Source organism: Sphaerodactylus townsendi, linkage group LG03 (assembly GCF_021028975.2).
Source record: "Sphaerodactylus townsendi isolate TG3544 linkage group LG03, MPM_Stown_v2.3, whole genome shotgun sequence".
Taxonomy (NCBI): Eukaryota; Metazoa; Chordata; class Lepidosauria; order Squamata; family Sphaerodactylidae; genus Sphaerodactylus; species Sphaerodactylus townsendi.
In genome coordinates, this window is record NC_059427.1 from 79,287,069 (window position 1) to 79,309,011 (window position 21,943).

A 21,943-nucleotide genomic window follows, 5' to 3' on the forward strand; every position below is an offset into this window, starting at 1 on the left:
CACTGGACTTAAGGAGTTATACAGCCTCTCTCAAGCCTCTCTTTTTCTCTATTTTTAAACTCCAACCATCCACATTCAGTGAAAAGAGGGACACAAGTTTCGATTAAAGGATCGGTAGTATTTAAATCTTGTGCTCCTTAAAGGTCTTTTATTTGAAACCTACTGGAATAATCGTGTAGGTATTCATGTCATGGATATTTGATTGGACACACAAAATACAAATAGAGATGAGCAATAACCATTTCTTTGACAGACAATAAAGTATTTATGTAATGTTTCTGTATATTAACTGGAACTGGCTCTCAACTTCACTCCCTTAGGTTAGAAACTTTTTCCCAGTGAGAGTACTACTTTGTATCTTAGCCTCTAGTAAGGTAAATAAACCCTGAGGAGAGATTTGGTTTCTCTTTCTTCAAACTGATTATCTCAGCTTACAAGGTTTCACTGGAATCTATTACCAGAACAGACAGTATCCTCTCCAAGTTCAAGACTGCTGTTTTAACACAGATTGTTCCAGCCCACAGAACCTGTTCATGTAAATTATAAACGTCAGGCCATTAACAGGGTGCTTATTGGTCTCATTAAAACGAGCTTCCATCCCTAAGCCAACCACAAACCCTCAGGCCATTTGTGTACATTTGGTCTGTTCAGGTCAAGTTGACATTATCTTTGGGTTAGATTCAGAGGTGGGATCCAGCAGGTTCTCACCAGTTCCCGAGAGTGGGTTACTAATTATTTGTGTGTGCCGAGAGGGGGTTACTAATTGGGTCCGCTTTTCCATCTCCACGCCCTCGCCTCCCCGAGAGGCATACTGCCTTTGAATGTGAAGGCTCCAGATAACATTTTAATATTTCAGTCAATTCAAATTAATACCATTTTTAAATTTAACATCAACTTCAAATATTATGCTTAATTCTTCTGATATAGAAATAATTTGATATGCTAAAGCCATCATTCGGGATGAAGCTATTGCACCCAAATAACCACAGGACACGTCTTGGAATTAAAATGGGCCGCAGCCCTTTTTATTGAAACAGAAGCTGGGCAAGCAAGAGGAGCACATCTGGCAGCCGGCCAGCACCCCTGGCTGACCCCAGCACCAATCCCAATCCATATTGGGAAGGACAGAGAGGTACTGGGCCACTGGGGGGCCTGCCCTTTGTGGCCCCCTTCCTGCTTGGGTGTTGGGCTCAATTGCAGAGTCCTTCGCAGCATGGACCATGAGCCCGCCCCACCCCAAGCCTCTTATGGAGGCTCCCAACTGCAGGGAGGTCCAGCGCACAAGCTCAGCCTCCCCATAAGGATGCACTCCTCTGCCCAAACTGCCTAGGCTGCGACAAAGTAAGCAGCAAAAAACCCTGCCCAAATAGGGAGGGAGGGTGGGTCAGTTTGCTCCAGGCGTTGAAGACCAGAACAACCGCATGCTGCCTAATATATAGCGAGCGTGCTCCACCCCTTCAACTCATGCACATCACATGATCAGGCTGAGTGTAACTCAGCCACCTAGCCTGCCCAGGGCACGCATGATCACTGCTCCAGAACTCACCATGTGCCCTGCGCCCTGTTGCAATTATGGCCTAGCTGATTCTAGTGGCGTTATTTATGGCTCCTACTTTAACTGCAATTGAGTGAATGCTGCAAGAAATTATGAACAATCAGAAACCTTTTAATGGTGAAGGGTTTTTTTTTAATTTGGAGTTATCTTCAAACTCTCCCAGTTGTCTAACATGATGATAGAACCAAAACAGTTGAAGTAAGCATTAGATTTCATCCATTCTGGAGGAAGTTTCAGATCTTAACACTTAAAAATAATGTTTGGTCAATTGATCATTCAGTGAGCGGCTTTTATGACTTGGTGATGAAACAATGTATGGTCTGCAAGAGGAAATGGTACAAATTCTTTTCCACATTTTACATAATGGTGATATAGCCAAGGAAATACCTGATGACAATTTGAAAGTTTTGTATGCCCACACCTTTGCTTTGTCCCAAAAACTCTGATATTGACTAACTGAATGAGAATATTCATGATTTCTTGCAGGGCATAATGAGCACATTCTTAAGCACAGATTGCATTGATTTCAGAAGTGGAGACAACACTGAGTCATATTATCCAATACAGTTTTTAAATGAACAAACTCCATCAGAAATGCCTCTTCATAACCTGAACTTGAAGGTTAAAGCTATGATCTTACTTCAGCAAAACCTCAACACAAAACAAGGACTGCGCGATGGAACAAGGGCAACAAAGAACTAAAGAACAAAGAACTAAAATCAAATTTGATTACTGTGGAGCCAATTCAGCATCTGGTGAAATTGTTTTTATTCCATGAATGGAACTTGTGCCTACCAATACTGACCTTCCATTTACATTAAGAAAATGACAATGCTCTGCTAAACTTGCCTTTGCTATGACCATTAATAAATCTCAAGGTCAAACACTGCAGAAAGTTGGTATCTTCCTACTAGAACCAGTCTTCATCCATGAATGACTTTGGTTGTGTTGTCAAGAGTTCGACACTTCACTGATGAAAAAGTTCAAATTGTACATGGACCAGAACAAGGCAAATTTCTTCGCAGTACTACTGACAATATCTTCATAAAAACATCATATACAAAGAAATCTTACAACATACACTACTGATTTGAACAGTTTCTGCCTCTCTGCTGCACCCACCACCAACAGCTGTCAAGAGCCCATTGTATTGTTCAGCACAACAGACTTTACTGCTAGTAATAATGTGAAAGATGAATATTTTCTTCCTTTATGCTCTTCTATAAGCAAGAATGAAGTTTTGGAAAGTCAAACAAACACCACATCCCCTTTGGCTTTATTTCTACAGATTTTATATTTTCATAATTTATTGACACAATTTATTTTGGAGCAGTGGTTCTCAACCTTCCCAATGCCGTGACCCTTTAATACAGTTCCTCATGTTGTGGTGACCCCCCAACCCTAACATTTATCCATTTTATAGATGGAAAACACTGGTGCAGAGAGTCTTAGGCGACCCCTGTGAAAGGGTCATTCGACCCCCAAAGGGGTCACAACCCCCAGGTTAAAAACCACTGTTTTAGACGGTACAAATCAGAAATCTTTTATACTCAATTTGAAGGATGCAATTGACTTTTTTTACCCCCTTGATTTTTTTTACCCCCTAGTTATTTTCCTGCAATGAAACCTTTGAACTACTACACTATTCAAGCAAATCATTAAGCAGGAATTTGCTTTCATATGGACTGCAAGACTGTATTTAAATGCTATATCCACAATTGATGACAAATCACTTTCTTTATGGATTTCCCAAATATCAAGAAGGAAAAGGAGGAGGAGGAGGAGGAGGAGGAGGAGGAGGAGGAGGAGAGGTGGATTATTATGGTAGATTTCACAGCTGCCAGATCTTTAGCTGGTTGTTGGCCTTTCATTACAATTCGAGCCTCACCCAGAAGCCTAAGAAGTTGTACTGTATTGGCGTAGTATTCGTGCGGATCCCAGCAAGACAGATGTTAATTTTGTCATTTCGAAGATGTTTCAAATGCTGCCCTAGTGTTTTCTGATGGCACCCAGGGTGCCGATTACCATTGGGATGACCTCAGTTGGTTTGTGCCATAGACACTGAAGCTCGATTTTAAAATCGTGATATCTTGTTACCTTCTTGTGTTCTTTTTCAGTGACCCTGCTGTCACTGGATACTCCTGTGTCAATGATGATCACTTTATTGTCCTCAATCACGGTGATGTCTGGTGTATTATTTTCAACACTTTGTCGGTTTGGATTCGATAGTCCCACAGGATCATGACCTTCTCATTTTCCATTACTTTCTCTGCACAATGTTCCCACCAGTTCTTAGCTGATCTTATGTTATAATTCTTGCATAAATTCCAGTGGGTCATCTTGGCCACTGAGTTGTGTCCCTGTTTGTACTCAGTCTGGGCAATCTTTTTGTAGCAGCTGAAGACATGACCTACAGTTTTGTCAGCTTCTTTGCACAATCTGCATTTTGCAACATCCGAGGATTTTTCGATTCTGGCCTTAATCGGATTTGTTCTAATGGCTTGCTCTTGAGCGGCTAAAATCAGGGATTCAGTTTCCTTTTTCAGACTTCCAGTTGTTAACCACAGCCAGGTCTTTTCGTTGTTGTTTGTTGTTGTTGTTAATTAATTTTAATAGACCACCCACCCCGAAGTGCTCTGTATGTCCCCCGTTTCTATCCAGTAAGGCGACTCAAAAGGACTTACAAACTCCTTTTCCTTCCTTCCTCACAACAAACATCCTGTGAGGTAGGTAGGGCTGAGAGAGCTCAGAAGATCTGTGACTAGCCCAATGTCACCCAGCTGGTGTGTGTTGGAGTGCACAGGCTAATCTGAATTCCCCAGATAAGCCTCCACAGCTCAAGCAGCAAAGCGGGAGATCAAACCTAGTTCCTCCATATTACAGTACACCTCCTCTTAACCACCACGCCACTGCTGCTCCTATTAGGTTCAGTAATAGCAAAAGCAAAAATCTCTTTCAGCATAGTGTTATTGTTTCAAAAGTAAAATGTATCTGCTTTTCCAACAAAGTGAGGCATCAACCTGGAGTTCAGCTGTATGTACCCCTTTGACTTCCTTCTACTCCCACCTGCTGTGGAGCAGGACTAAATCCCTGATTGCTAGAGAAACTGAGGAAAAAAGGTGAAGGGATCAATGGAGCAGGGCAGGTGGGGAGAGGAAGAAAAGCGCCAGAATCCTTTGTCATTGCTATGGATCAAAACATAAAAGAGGGGAGAGAAGAAAAGTAGATTTAAAGAATGAAGAAGTCTCTGATCTGCAGTTTGCAAAGTCTTTGAACTGAACTTCAAACCTGATTGTTTTGTGAATTGTTGGTTCATCTTAAACCAAATGTTATGGGAATTTTCTGACAACTAACTCAACTGTCTATATTTTTTCTTATCTAGGAAATATCAAATTTATCCATCAAAGAGGAGAATTGTTCAGCTGAAAGAACCTCTGATGGGACTTCACTCTTTTTCATTCTGCCTGAATGTAAGAACAAAAGAATATAAGAATTATGCTGGATCAAATCCAAGGTCCATCTAGTCTAGTATTCTGTTCATAACTCTAGGAAAGCCACAAAATGTTCCCATTCATGTTAGATCATGGAATATATGATTTTCTTCTGAAGCTTGTTTTGCATCCATTTCTGCCTAATCTGCAATTGAGTTTTATTCCATTTTGATTCCACAAACTACAGACTAAGCATTTCTGCATCCTGCCCTGAACTGCCTCCCCCTCCCCCTGTCAACTGAACATCCAGCCTAGCTCACTGCTCTGATTCTTTTGGTTCTCCCTAATAAAAAATAATTACTATTTCTGTTGGGAGAATTTTTTCTATGGATCAACATTGATCCATACAATCTTTATTAAAGGCTAGGACACCCTTCCAAAGACATCTTGATGTTATTTCACCTACAGGAATATACCTTGCATATCACAGAATAGCTACACTGGCTGCCAGTTTGTTTTCATGTTCAGTTCAGTAAAACTCTTTAAGGGTTGCAGCTAGGGTTGCCAAGCTGTGTCTGGTAAATAGTAGGAGACTAGGGAGTGGATGCATAGACAATGCTGTTAGCAACAGTGTAATGTCACTTCCAGAAAAATCTCAATCTGGGGTGGGTGGGGGGAGATCACTGCTTGGATGTGGAATGGGGCTGCACTTGCACATTTTCCCCCTCCACTAGCATAAGGGGCACTCCCACTGGCATAGAGGGCAAGGATCTCGCATCTAGCTACTTCACAGCTCTATGGTGGTGAAACCCAAAAGTGGGCACCAATTCAAGTGGGCGTTTCCTCCTTTCTCCCTTGTACTGCATTGAAAGTTGAATGAACTTTCTACTATTGTCTCATAATATCTTTCCTGAATAGTTACAGACAAGTTTGGACTAATGCAACCACATTGCCAATTTAAAATTGTTTGCTGGTTTGAGAGCAAGAAGCTCTGTAAACAGCTGACTGATAATTTTAATATGGGCCAATTCCAAATTAGTTGATATGGTCCTGGAGAAAATTAAGTAGCATAATACCTTTTTACTACAATGAGTCATAATCATTTCAAACCAATCACTATAAAGAGTTAATTCAATGAGTGGAGTTTAATAAAAAAAAATCTTTCTTCTTGCTATTAGATTGCTGTGCAGAATGTTTGCAATTGCCATTAACTAACAACATAAAGAAGATAATTATTTGCCTACAATTACAGCTAAGGGGTTTTGTACTCCTTGGGAAATAATACCATAAAACTAATTGCAGATCTCTGTACTGTTGCCAGTAGGTCACTGTAAATAACTTCTCCATTAGAAGAAATCTCAACTAACGTAAAACAGTTCTGGATGTCCCTAGAGGTAGAGAAGCCAGACCAAGGTCTAGAACACAGAAAGATTTGGGGAGAGGGGACAGGAGAACCAGCATCATGCCAATGTACTTCCGGTTTTCCACAATGGAGGGGGGCTGTAGGATATCTTGTGGTTAGACCATAGAAGGGATTTTTTTGGTTGAATCCTAGAACATCTCTACAACATCATGACATCATTTCTGGTTTTTTTTCAAAAAGTGACAATGTGCATGGACACAATGTCAGTGCCTTTGCCCATTTCTCCCTTCCCCCGCTGACCTTTTATGCATTGGAAGGCAATGCACATAAGGAAACGCATCATAGTGGAAGTCCTGAAATCCCTATAAGATTCTTTCTTTGTTCTTAATGCAAGTAATAGATAAAAATGGAACTGGATGCTCTGTTGCCAAAGCTGTTTGATGCCTTATGCTTAGTTTCTCCCTCCCTCCTCCATAATAAATAGAACTATGCTAATAAAATAGAACTATGCTGCCACATGAGGTTGTTGTCAGTAGCAGAATGAGGGAAGGGTGCAAGGGGACTTGAGCCCCTGGTACCACTTGAGTGGGTGACATAGGGGTGCATTCAGCTGCCTGCCCCCTTCTCCCCTTCCCATCCCTGCTGGCTCCCAGCTGGTTGCTGCTGCGAGGGGACCATGCAAACAGTGGCAACAGAGTCTGTCTTCTTCCCATTCTTACTGCCCTCCCAACTAACTCCTGGTGGAAGGGGCAACCTGACTTCCTCCTGTCCCTATGGGTTTCCCTGCCAGCACCTACTGATAGGGGGCACACAAACATGGCAGCAGAGGACACTGTCTTCTTCCCATTCTTACTGTCCTCTCAGCTAACTTTTGCTGGTTTGCAGGGGCAACACAGTGAGTCTTCCTCATGTTCCTGTTGGGCTGAATCCCAGGGACAGTTTCCTGGGAGTTAGCCTCTCTTAATAACTTTAGATTTGGTTCTGAGTAGGTCTATTTAGGCTTGCTGTGTACAGATTGTTAGTGCTTCCCTTCATTGAACAGAATTGGAATGCAGCTTTGAATAAATACTGATTTGGGTGCATTTTGCCTATGTAAACCCTCAGAACTAGCAAGAGTTGATACATATGCAGAATTTTTGTAGTCCCTGGTAGTGATTTTTAATGGACTGAGATACAGGTTTCTGCAATTTGTTTTTGTCATTAAGAAAGTTAACTTTTATCTGAATACATTTCAATCTAGTACATGAATGTTTTAAGGGAGAACAGTCTTCAAAACCTATTTAATAAAGTTGGATATTTGTTTCCATAGGGTTGAGACACCAAAATATAAATACCTATTCAATTCACTGATTAAGATGGAGAAAATCAATGGAAATGACAACAAATGAAATGAAGAAATGCCACTTGTTTCATAGGTTTCCCTGTGTCTTGATTTATGTGTTTTGCTTTTAAATGCCCATACACTTGTGTTCATTCAACTATTTAACTGAACTTTGGTAGAGATAATCTTTTGTATGAGGGACATGTTCTTTGAAAGTTTCATCCATATTCAGTGGAACAGGAAGAAGTTATGTATGAAAATGTTTTAAACTGAAATCAGAGGAAACAAAAACTGTAACAAACAAATGAAATTTTTGAAATGAAAACAAAGGAAATTGCACACCCGTGTTCATCTTTATTAAATTCAAATAGTTAAGAAGCGCATACATGATGTTGCAAGATCAGTGAATTTTCAGTACCAGAGAGAAGGAAATAAATAGGACTGCAAAATATGTGAACCAGTTGGTAAGGTGGGTGAGAGTATCAGACTCTACACAAGCTGGGTGCCCCATTCACAAGCTGGGTGCCCAGCCATGGCACTGCAATCACACTCAGTCACTACCCCTAAAGAGGCTTCCTGGTGGCCTAGGGAGGCTAGAAAAGTACAACAGCCTCCCTACCACCAAGAAGCTTCTATGGACTTATGCTTTGTGCCAACTGCACCTTCTGTATGCTAGCTGCCACTGCTTCTGATGCCAATGCTTCCTCCTGCACTTCCTGGAAACTGAGCTTTTCCCCAGCAAACAATCACCTCATCATGCAGCTCACAAACCAGTCTATCACACAGCATCTCTTCTAAATTAGGGAAATTATAATGCTGCGCCAGGTTTCTCAATTCTGCAATGTAAATGTAAATACTTTCCACTGGATTCTTATTTTGCTTATAAAACACATTTGTCCTTGCTATTTCCAAGGGCTGGAGAACAAAATGTCCTCTCAATGCAGCTAGGATATCTTCATAAGTAGTTCCTGACTGATAGGCACAGAGCAAAGTTCTGCCAATTTAAATAAACCAGTTCCAAAAGATTCTTCTGTTTCAAAGTTTTATTCATTTAAAACTGCGGTTTCGGAAGATCTCCTGTGAGCTTCAGGGAGGAGTCTCACAGCTCTATTGTTCGCAAGCATTACTTATACTCTTTTTATTAAACCCTCCCAAGCAACTTTTCTAACATTACCCATTGGTTGGGCTGTCAAGACATATAGACTGCCTGTCATGCTTCTAATCTTTTCTGCCTCCCAAAACCTACCTTACTTTCTATATTTGGGCACATGGTTAAGTCATACTTATTTTACTTCATATCAGGTTCTGGTTACCATAACAACCATGTGTCATCAGTAGTTTTTACATTCCAAAGTATTTTTCAGTGCTAGGCAGAGTCAGCTGTGTTCGTGTTTTTCCCCAAAAGTCCTTTTCTAACTTCTTTAACTAATGTATTTGATTCTTACATATATGGCGAATTATAAGATACTCTGATATAGTTCTTGTGACAAAATATCTATCTATCTATCTATCTATCTATCTATCTATCTATCTATCTATCTATCTATCTATCTATCTATCTATCTATCTATCTATCTATCTATCTATCTATCTATCTATCTATCTATCTATCGATCGCATAAAAACACTATATATTATTTCTATCATGACAGCTTAGCTGGTACTAACAGGGCCTGGGCTAAATCAAATGTCTCTGCTCCACAAATGCTTAAAAACACAGCACATTTATTTCCTGGTTCCATGACCCTGTTAGCAGTCAAATAAAACTCTAACCTTGTTTTATAACTCTCCCACTTGCTCAGACAAGCTGGGTTAAATTCCTTCCTGTGCTCTTGAAACACCATAATTCCACTCCAACTCTCTGTTTCCGGGCTTCAGTAGTTCTTCAGCTTCTCACATCTGCATCACATCCTCAAGCAAGGAAGGTATGACAAGCTTTATTTCCACACAATTTGACCTCACTATAATTATAACTAAAATAAATACAATGCTCCCAGCTGACATAACTCCCACTAACTGTAGAAACCCACTCAGCTCAATACACAACAGGATCCCTCTCTTGAAACACTGGAAGGTTGCACTTGGGAGCAGTACATTAGTGTTTGATGTTGGGGGGTAGGTGCAATTTTAGTTCTCACTCCTGGTTGTTATGTATATCCCCACCCTTAACCATGATAACTGATAATGGATAATATCATGTGAGGAAGGTATGGTTGAGTTGCTCTAGAAGAGACCTATAGAGACAAAAAAGGGAAATTACATGTATGGCTTCTATTTTCAGCAGCAGCTATAATGTCTAGTTCCAATCTTATGCTATATTAATTTCCAGTTCTACTTTCTAAATCTGATAACAACTAAAGATATCCATGTAGGCATTTCAGGCATTTCTTATTCTAGCAGAAATGTTAAGTGAAGGGGGAGTACACATGTTTTAAAGATATTTGTTTTAAATATATATGCATTTGTCCTGTGAACACTTTAATGTTTGCCAGCTTGGGGGTTCAGAGTTGGGTGGAAAGATGGCATTGAAATGTTTTAAATAATTGAATAAATAAATATGTTACCTAATCTTTTAACTGAGGGTGCTAAATATTTATATGCCCCTGTCTTGTTTTAATAATGAAAATTGTTAGTGTTTCTTCCATAATGTTATTTTATTATTTTTACTTTGTAAGTTGCGTCTCTAGCTTCTCAAAGTGTAACATATGAATTTTAAAAAATAAATAAAGCAACTGTTGTCATTGTTTTGAAGCAGTATATTATATTGTAACATATTTATAGCCTAAATGCTGAGAATTTTTTGTTTAATAAGCATTTAACTGTTCTTACTCCCTTTTCCTTTGGTGTATGCAGCTGTGCCAAAACAGAATAAAGAATACTTTTTATCCAGTGAGATTTTTCTACTAGACCAAATTCAAATGGTGTTAGATTGAATAGGTTTTCAGGTTACCTAGCCTGCATCTCAAACAGAATGAATCAAGCAGCTAATTCTCAGCTATATATAATAAAAGACTGAATCCAAATGCAAACTTTTTTTACACTTTGGGTACACAGTTGCTTAATTGCAGAAGCTTAACACTTCAGCAGAGAGCTGTTAATTAGTAGAGGCTTAAATATAGTTTTAATTCAAGACCGAACTATTGATCATTTGGTGTTCAACAATAGCATGAAGTTAGGCTGGTTGATTTGCTAAAGACAAATCAGAAAACAAAAACAGAATAGAAGAAATAGGGAAAAATCCAAGCCAAATACTAAAAAATCCAATATCCCAAATACATATTTGAACTTTAAAGGGCCAGTTTCTGCAGCATTTAGCTGCCTTTGTTTTTTGTTTTAAAAAAATCTCTGGGGGAAAAATCTCTGGAGAATCTCTGGGGGAAAAAACCCTCCACCCTGCAATAGCCAGACTCCTGGGTTCAAAACTAGATTTACGGACAAGTTATTACAAACTGCATGCAAACCAGCATTTGCTGGAACTGAGGCTCATTCCGCACATGCAGAATAATGCACTTTCAAACTGCTTTCAGTGCTCTTTGAAGCGGTGCAGAATAGCAAAATCCACTTGCAAACAGTTGAGAAAGTGGTTTGAAAACGCATTATTTTGCGTGTGCGGAAGGGGCCTGAGTTCCACTACAGCATTTCATGGTTAAAATCTCTTTTGCAAACATCCCTCCAACACCAATCCTCAGGATCCCAGCAGGATGAAATTACTAACAACCTTTCCAAGCAGTGTAGAGTCTCCAAGGCCAAACTGAAGGAAAGGCCAGGTGCTGGGCAGCCCAAAGTATGAAAAAGTATGATTTGACTTTTAATTTATATACCGCCCTTCCCCAAAGGGCTCAGGGCGGTGTACAACATAGTGTACAACATAGTAAATTTCTTCACAGAAACCAACCAAGGTTATTGATGCCTGGGTGAGGGTTCAATTTTCCTTTACTTGGGTGCCTGTAGAACACCTGAACATCAACAAACATGGGTAAGGAGAGTCACCAGCAGCTGTAAATTTGGTGCTCCGACCTAGAAAAACACCCTGAACAGAGCCCAACCCCCCATAAAATCCCCATCACAATGCAACTGGAGAAGAACAGCAAGCCTCATGTAAGTCTAAGGTGAGGGAAAATGACCTTTTCCCCACACCATAGATTCTTGCTGAAGCCTCATAAATTCTCCTATTTGAATTGACTGGCTCCATTGTAGCCTGTGGGGAATTTCTGAATGCGTCCAGTTGGGAGCATTTTTCAAGGTAGAGGCACTGAACTTTGCAGGTGACTTCAGGAGACTCTCCTGATAAGAGCACCCAGTCTGATGAAGTTTGTTTCAGGGGGTCCAATTCTATGGGTCCACAAAAGAGTTTTCCCCATCTCTCATTAGAAACAATAGGAAATAATGGGAGATGGAGGCTACCCCTTTGCGGACCCAGAGAATTGAACCCCTTGAACCAAATTTCACCAAACTTGGATGCTTTTATCAGGGGACTTTCCCAAAACTTTTATCAGGGGACTTTCCTCCAAGTTTAGTGCTTCTACCTTGAAAAATGCCCCCTTACTGATGGAAACACCCCCCCCCCAATTCCTCATAAGCTCTAATGGAGCCAATTTTTTTTTAGTTTCCTGATAAAAGTATTTAGGGTTTTGTTTTTTTACTTTACTGATAATTTTAAAAACCAACATACCCCAAAAAATATTTTTACCATTTTTTTCTGTCTTGCTCAAGTTTAGAAGGAAGTTAATATATAGGCACATATTTTAATGTACTTTACAGATACTATTTTTAGGATGACTGAAACTTCATTGAGAAAGGGTGTGCTGTATAATTCATTTATGTATTTTATCTGACTTTGCAGTTGCCATAGAGCCTGGGCTCCACATGTACTCCAGGATTTAATGAATAATGCATCCTACACTTCATATGTCACCATATTGGAACTAGTGTGCTAATATCTTTCAAACTTATATGACATTATTAAGAATATTAATGCATTTATAAAAACTAAATACCATCATTTTGCTCAAATGTTTAAAATGTAGTTCATAATATCAAACTGGTGATAAAGGATTTTAAAAAAGCAATTGTACTGTATGAATAGGTTGATATGGTTGCTGATCCCCTTCATTCATCCACTTTTGAAATTATTTTGGTGATCCTGAAGACGATTTTATATCTTAATTCTGGAAATTAATTAGGAGCGAAGTACTGATGTTATTTGTGTCTTGAATTAGTTTTAATTGTCTCTCCAATTTTCATTTTACAATATTAATGTGCTTATTCAATATGCTTATAATTTCAATGTGCTTATTCTTCTACTCATAAAGCTCCTAAAATACCAGTGGCATATGGGCACCATATAAAAAAGAAGCATTACTTCTGTTTGTCTTCTTATTAAGTGTATATATTATGGCATAATTGTATAACATAAAAACCTTTATAAAAGGAGGTGGGAAAATGCAGAAAATCCATTCCTTGGCTTAATTTCTTTAGAATTTGCTTTCATTAATATTGCATTTATAAAAGAGATATATGTATTGCTATCAGAGCAAGATATAAATAAAGGGCTGAGCTGTATGGGTGTTTTTCTTCTTCACAGTGTTTTATTAGCACTTAATTTTAAATATTAGAAAAATAATGTTTACCTATATACGATGACTTTTCTGAATTTGCTCAGTTGATCTCAGTGCTAATAATCATGTAACCACATCTGATTGGATATGTATCGTTATAATGTAATCATATTCACTACATTTTACTTTTATTTTGTTACAAAATTTATATTCCACCTTTTTCTCCTCCTAAAGGCCATCAAGATCACTCAAAAGTAAAACATATCTAATAAAATCGCATCTTCAAAACCATTGAAACTAACCATTGAAACTAACATGAAACACAATTGAAATAATTAAAACCTAGAGCTGAACTACATAGAGAAACATAATAACAACAATTAACCTTTGGGCAGGGATAAAGGATCACAGTAGGAATACTAAACAAAACAAAGTCTTTACTTGCTGGTGGAAGATGGTAACAGAAGAGGATAGAAGAGTTTCTTTGGGAAGAGAGTTCCAGAATTTTGGTGCCATGACCAAGAAGGCCCTCTTGTGGGTTGCAACCTGCCTAATCTCAGAAGGCAGGGGCACCTCAACAGTTTATTAAGCAGCAGGCCTTGTTCCAAGAGCACCCCCAGACTTATTCTTTCAAGGAGAATACAGCCCCATACAGAATGGATGACACAATAAATTCCAAGTCATATGTTCCATTCTCTAGTAGTGCCTCCATCTATTAGCCCAAAACTGCCTCCAGGCTTCAGGGTTTCTACAGCCTCTCTGGAAGTTGTTGGGATTGTTTCAGGTCATCTGGGAGAATAATATAAAGCAGAGTGTCATCCACATATTGACCTCATCTAGTGGTTTCACATAGATGCTAAAGAGCATGGGGGCATGATGGGGGACCCAAGGAGAAAATAAAAAGGGTCACACCAATCACAAAGAGGGTATATCTAATATACATTAGGTTACATTAGATATTGTGTCACTCTACACCAACATTCCTCAGAAATATGTATGATCTATTATATATGAAACTGTAACCAATAGAAATAATAGGGCCCTCCCTGGCACCAGAAGTGCTACTTTACATATGCGCAGTTTTGAAGATAAATTTATTTATTCTGCCTATAAGAAGAAGTAGAAGAAGAGTTTGGATTTATATCCCCCTTTCTCTCCTGTAGGAGACTCAAAGGGGCTTACAATCTCCTTTCCCTCCCCCCTCACAACAAACACCCTGTGAGGTGGGTGGGGCTGAGAGAGCTCCGAGAAGCTGTGACTAACCCAAGGTCACCCAGCTGGCATATGCGGGAGTGTACAGGCTAATTTGAATTCCCCAGATAAGCCTCCACAACTCAAGCGGCAGAGCTGGGAATCAAACCCGGTTCCTCCAGATCAGAGTGCACCTGCTCTTAGCCACTTCTCTTAGCCACTACGCCACTGCTGCTCCTTTTCATAATTGTGTCATTAAATGCAAATCATTAAAAAGATTATGTCTTTTAGGAAGAACAGCTCTTATAAAAAAGACTATACTTCCTAAATGTTTATATCTGTTTAATAATATCCCTATAAATATAAGTAAGAAAATATTGAAAGACTGGAAAAGAGAGATCACAAAATTTATCTGGAATGCCAAAAAACCTAGGATAAAATACATTGAACTACATTGATGCCCAGACTTAGAATCATATCATGACGCTTGTTCCTTATTATGGATTAAAGAATTTGTCACACTTCAAACCTCTACCTTACTAGATATAGAAGGCTATAAATCTAAAATACAAATGGCATTATATTTTATGGCCAAATAAAAAGAACTTTAAAAAGATTTTTAGCCCACCCTCTAAGAAAAGGACCATTCAAAGTTTGGAGGAAATACAGGCCCTTTCCGCACAGGGGTTTTATGGTGCCCTGGGGACGGCCCAGGGAGCCATTTGCACAGGGGGCGCAGCTGCTTTGCAGCCGCGCTGCCCTCGCGTCGCCCGACCGGCGCGAAGCCAGCATTTCCCAACCTCGCTCGGGGAGCGAGGTTGTTGGGAAATGCCGGCTTGGAGCCGCTGCCATGCGAACGGCAGCAGCTCCAAGGCACCCTCCCCCCCACTCCCACCCGTCACTTACCTGGTCCCTGGTCCTCCGGCGCGTCGCCGAGGCCTGGGGACACGCCCCCTGCCCTGCGACGCTCAAGTAGGTGCGCAGGGCCGGGGGTGTGTCTCCAGGCCTCGGCGATGTGCCGGAGGGCCAGGGACAAGCCGGGGCGGCCGGGCAACGGCGCTCCGCGGAGCCGTCGTCCCAGCCGGTTCTGGGGCCGTTCATGCAGACAGTCCCACCGTCGTCGGGTCGGCGTGGATTACGCTGACCCAGCCCCTTCCGCCTCCGTGCAGAAGGGGCCACAGAGACATAATATACCCCAAAATTCCCATGTGGGTTTCTAGAATGGAAACTGTAAGGATTAATATGAGAGACAAAAACGATGAATGGTTAGCATATAAAGATACCTTAGTTAAAACACACAACCATTTGAATTCAGAACAAGATATCAATAAACAATGAAACTTGTCAATGGCACACATATCTTCAGCTATCAACAGAGATTAAACAGATTAACATTAAAATGTTTTATAGATGGTATTTAACACCATTAAAACTTTGCAAAATATATGATACATGCTCACCTCTATGCAGTGGTTAGATTCAAATAATTTAACAACTGGTTCCGGTCGTGATATTCAAATAATTTAACATTTGTTGTTTACAAGCACCATTTTAACATCCGGTTCTGCCAAAGTGCTGTGAACCTGCTGAATCCCACCACTGCCTATATTATTATTATTATTATTATTATTATTATTATTATTATTATTATTATTATTATTATTATTATTATTATTGATACAAAACAGTTATACACAGCAAACAAGATCAATATGCTGGATTTTGTATTACATCACACGTCGGACACTTCCCAAGCATCTAGGACTGTGTGATGTATCGACGAATAATGCGTGCAGAGCCGAGTAGGGTGGCCTTTTGCAGCTGACATATGGTGATTTTGTCAGCGCCAATTGTTTTTAAGTGCCGTTCAAGATCTTTAGGCACTGCACCCAGTGTGCCGATCACCACTGGGACCACCTGTACTGGTTTGTGCCAGAGTCTTTGTAGTTCAATCCTTAAATCCTCGTATCGTGTAAGTTTTTCCAGTTGCTTCTCATCAATCCTGCTGTCACCAGGAATTGCAACATCAACTATCCACACTTTCTTTTTTTCCACAATCGTGAGGTCAGGAGTATTGTGTTCCAAAACTTTGTCAGTCTGAATTCGGAAGTCCCAGAGTAGTTTACGTGTTCATTTTCAGTGACCTTTTCAGGTTTGTGATTCCACCAGTTCTTTGTCACAGGCAGATGGTAGTTGTGGCACAAGTTCCAGTGAATCATCTGAGCAACGGTATTATGCCTCTGCTTGTAATCCGTCTGCGCGATCTTCTTGCAGCAGCTAAGTATGTGATCTATTGTTTCGTCTGCTTCCTTGCAGAGTCTGCACTTGGGATCTGTAGTTGACTTTTCAATTCTGGCTTTGATGGCGTTTGTTCGAATTGCTTGTTCTTGGGCTGCAAGAATCAAGCTCTCAGTCTCCTTTTTCAAAGTTCCATTTGTGAGCCACAACCAGGTTTTTTCCTTGCCAATTTTGCCCTCAATTTTTTCCAGGAACTGTCCATGGAGAGCCTTCTTTTGCCAGTTTTCTCTTCTACTTTGCACTGTATTTTTATGGTATTCACTCTTTGTCTTTTGCACTTTGAGCAGTTTTCTGCTGTTGACTTCCATCAATGTTGGTTCTTCACTGTTTTTCACATAATCTGCCAGTGCATGTTTCTCTTCTTCCACCGTTTGTTTCACTTGCAGAAGCCCTCTACCTCCTGATTTTCTGGGTAGGTAAAGTCTGTCAACATCACTACGCGGGTGTAATGAGTAGTGGATTGTCATCAGTTTTCTTGTTTTTCTGTCCAGATCATCCAGCTCTGCTTGTGTCCAGTTCACAATTCCAGCAGTGTATCTGATGACGGGTATGGCCCAGGTGTTGATAGCCTTGATCGTATTCCCGCCGTTTAATTTGCTCTTCAAAATTTTTCTGACCCTTTGGACATATTCTCTGCTGACCACATTTTTCACATGTGCATGCTTGATGTTGTCCAGCTGTAGTATTCCCAGGTATTTATAGGATTCAGGTTGATTGCACTTTATGGTTTTTCCATTAGGCATCTCTATGCCCTTACTGTCAGTAATTTTCCCTTTCTTCAATGCCACCGTGGCGCATTTGTCCAAGCCGAACTCCATACTAATGTCATTGCTGAAGATTCTGACTGTGTTGGTCAGTGACTGAATTTCAGTTTCTGATTTTTCATAAAGCTTTAGATCATCCATGTACAGCAAGTGGGAAATTTTTGGTGAATTCTTTGCAGTTTGATAGCCCAGGTTTGTATTTTGTAGAATTGTTGACAGTGGGATCATTGCAATGATGAACAACAATGGTGACAGTGAGTCACCCTGGAAAATTCCTCTCTTGATGTTGACAGTTCCGTAGCTTTGGTTGCCCACGAACAACTCAGTTTTCCAGTGTTTCATTGCATTTTGAGTAAACTTGCTAATATTTTCACAAACCCCAATGACATCCAAACATTTGATGATCCAACTGTGTGGCAGTGAGTCGAATGCTTTTTTGTAATCAATCCACGTTGTATACAGGTTTGTTTTGCGGCTTTTGCAGTTCTCCAGTATCATTTTATCAATCAGAAGCTGATCTTTGGTGCCCCTACTTCTTCTTTTATTACCTTTTTGTTCTCCTGGCAAGATGTTATTGGCCTGCCCGTAATCTTGTATTTGATCAGCAATTATGCCTGTCAGCAGTTTGAACATTGTAGAGCAAACACGTTATTGGCCTGTAGTTTCCTTGTATTGTCCCTTTTGCTGGATCTTTCTGTATCAAATATGTTTTTTTAGTTACTATCCATTCATTGATGTTTCCAGTTTGCAGCATTTCATTGAATTGTTCGGCCATTTTGAGTGCAGGCTGGTCAGATATTTGAGCCAAAATCCATGCAACTGATCATTGCCAGGTGATGTCCAATTTTTGACTTTCTTCACTCTTTTACTGATTATTTCTGTTGTTATTTCCAAGTTTCTCATCTTGTTCTTTGAAAATTTCTTTTCAAAGTCTTTTATCCACCCAGCATTTTTGTTGTAGCCTTTTTCTGTTTCCCACAAATCTTTCCAGAATGTATTTGTAGCTGTTTTTTCTGGTTTTTTCATTCTGCACATCTGCCTGCTGATTCAGACTCTGGTAGAAACGCATTTGATCAGATTGGAACAGTTGATTTTGTTTGTACTGTATGACTCCAGCTTCATATCGGTCATTTTTTTTGGCTGTTGCTGTGATTTGTTGTTTCACAATTTCAAGTGCTTCTTCAATATTTTCTTGTGTTCAGCCAGTATTTTTAATCAGGTTATTCGTTATTTTGACATTTTTCAGTTTTTGTTCCTTCATGTTCTTCAGATTGCTTGCATCTGATCGTAGGTTCTTGATTTTTAACTCCAACCTGATTTTCCATTTTGGTTTTCCAGTCATTTTTTCTTGCGGGCTTCAGTTTTTGTATCCCCAATTCTTGTGTTACAATCACTGCTGTACTGTATGCAAGCTGATTAGTTTCTTCCATTGATGTTATCTGGATAGTTGCGAGTGCAGCATTCACATCTTCCATTAGAGGTGCCAGATGTTTTCTTGGTACTTTTGTCAAGGTTGGCAGTTTTTGCCTTTCTTACTTTGACTCAGCATAGGTCAACATTTTCTCTTTAAGTTCTTGTTGCCTTGTGGTCCAATGTATGCCAGGTGTACGAAAAAATGGCCACAGGTTTTTCATGCAAAATTTCTGCATTTTCTTCTGGCTCAAAATGTTCAGTGGACTCAGATATTGTTAGAACTCCTACAATTGTCTCCACAGTTGCCTGTTCTACTGTTTCATGATTTTTCCGTATTTCTTCAAGTTCGACTTCACTGAACACCTTGTTCCTGGTTATGAATCGCCTCTGGTCAGCAAGTCTCAGTTCAGTTACAGTTGAATCTGGATATTCGAGTTTCCACAGCCGGTACATCCGTTTTTGGTAGCCACGCTTTTGGGGTTCCGATTTATGGAAGCAGTTCATGACAGTTCGATTCTCTGACATTGAAAATTTCTGCCGCTTTGGTAGTTGTTTTGCTTCCAGTTGCCCTGCAGGCCCATGCCCTGGTTGCTCAGCAATGGGTCCTGGTTCCTGTAGCCCACTTGTCGACGGATGCCCAGGTTCACCAGCACCCGCCGTGGTCCTTATTATCCTGGGCGACGACCGAGCCAGTATAGACTTCTTTTGAGTTTGTTTCACCATATTTTAATGGGTTGGGTGCACTTAGTCCTTCTCCTCAATTGAGACCACTCTGGCATGGTTGAACCTGCTGGTAGTTTGCACTACCACCAGCACAGCTCTCAACATCACAGAAGCAGTTAAGCCCCCTGCCAACGACAAGGCGGCACCCGGTGGGGGGATTATTATTATTATTATTATTATTATTATTATTATTATTATTATTATTATTATTATTATTATTATTATTATTATTATTATTATTATTATTATTATTATTGTTATTGTTATCGTTATCGTTATCGTTATCGTTGTTGTTGTTGTTTGTTTGTTTAACTTAATATACTGCCTAATATACTCTGGGCGGTGTACAACATAAAACATCATACATAAAACATCATAATATATTAGCTAGAGGAGCGAATCTAAATTATAATTATATGCTAGAAATGTAAAGAGAAAGAGGGTTCCTTTATTCACAGCTGGTGGACCTGTAAGTTTACAAAAATACTGGAAAATACATTTAACCATAGAAAACATATTAAATTATAAATTCGAAAAAAACACCAGAAACTTACCTCTTGGGGATTTGGGATTGCAAAGATGACATACTACAAAAACATAAAAAACTGTTATACTATTTGTTAACAGTTGGCAGACATTGGAAAAGTCAAGACCTCCCATCAACTGAAGAATGTCTCCAGAAAATTCAAGAATACAGATCTGCAGACAGACTAACAACTCTTCTTAATAATAACAATTTGGACACTTATACAAAAGTATGGGATCCACTGATAAAGCATCTGTATAAATCTGATTCAAGAAATAAGAGGATATTAATAACAACATGAGAAATGAATATACTGTACAAATATTGTCATTCTGTTCCTCTTTTCTCTTCTTCCTTTTAATCTACCGATTTAATAATTAACTATGCTATCCTTTTTTTAGTTATGGATAAAAAATCACACCCGCTGTGTCAAAAATTGTGTAACTAGAAATTCTTGTAACAAAAGAGATATCTCCTTTATTACTGTTCCACTTCTTTACATAATACCAAACCATGTTTTTGTATTTTCCTTTATAAATAATGTTCCTCAATAAATAATAATAATAATTTTTATAAAAGATTATGTCTTTTTATTATGGAAAGGTGACCCCAGAAATTCGCTATAATTTAATGTTTGGCTTGATGTACAGGACAACAATATTACATTTGACCTCCATGTCGATGACAAGAAAATTAATATCATTAGATGTCTTGGTCATAAGGGAATGGGATGAATTCTGTACAGTCTTTATAGAAAAAAAAACAGATTAAAAACTCACTTTTGAGATATGATAGTCACCACCCCAAAACACGAGGAATAGTTTACCATTCAGTCAATTCTGACAACTTAGAAGAAATTGCTCAAATATCTATGACTTCAAAGGGAAGCTTCCCTTCTTAAGCACAATTTAGTCAATAGGGGCTATCAAAATTGCATACTACAGTCTGCTTATTTAAAAGGAAAAAATTACTCATGAATAAGGGGGAAAGTGCTTGTGATTGGATTATCATACATTATACCTTTTCTTGCAATTTTATGTAGCACAAATATGCCTAATAAAGGTCTTTGTATTTTATTTTATTTATTGGATTATTTAATGTTAGTGTGGGCCTCATAATAATGTAAGTATGGGTCTTTAAAAAGAGTATTTGCTAAAGAACATTGATTGCTTTTAGGAGATCTAAGAATCTGAGGAACCAAACTGCTAGTGCATAGCAATACTCAAAAATGTGTTAGTCATCAAATAATCCTACCAAGTATTAATCCTCCAAAGGGATTTTTTTGCATAGGGACATTATAACTGTTGTAAGCTAATGTGTAACATGAAACACTTTATCTCTGCTTTATCTCAGCTGTTATTCCATATATATACATATGGTGTCCCCAAAAATCCCAGAAATATTTGAGGAAGCTGAATATAACTGAAAAATACAGATAAGAGGGTTTTTTGGGGGGAGGGGCTCATACCCAAATGACATCCCTCCTCTTGAGTCTACAAGCACAGCTGTATTCTTGGTAATGGTCTAAATGAAAATTATTATCAGTTTCATATATATTAGAAGAAAGTTTAGGCTAAAATATTTATTACAGTATAATGCTGCAGGAAGTTATTAATGATGTGTACTTCAAGGCTTTTCTTCAAACTGGTGACCTAGAAATTACAATGCATATCCTTTTAATTTGTATATTATTAGATATGAATTTAAAAGATAATCCTAAACTCTGCTTTGAGTAAAATGTCTTTTGTAGTACAATCTTATGAAAAATTATTCCCGTTTTAGCTCACTAGAATAATTATT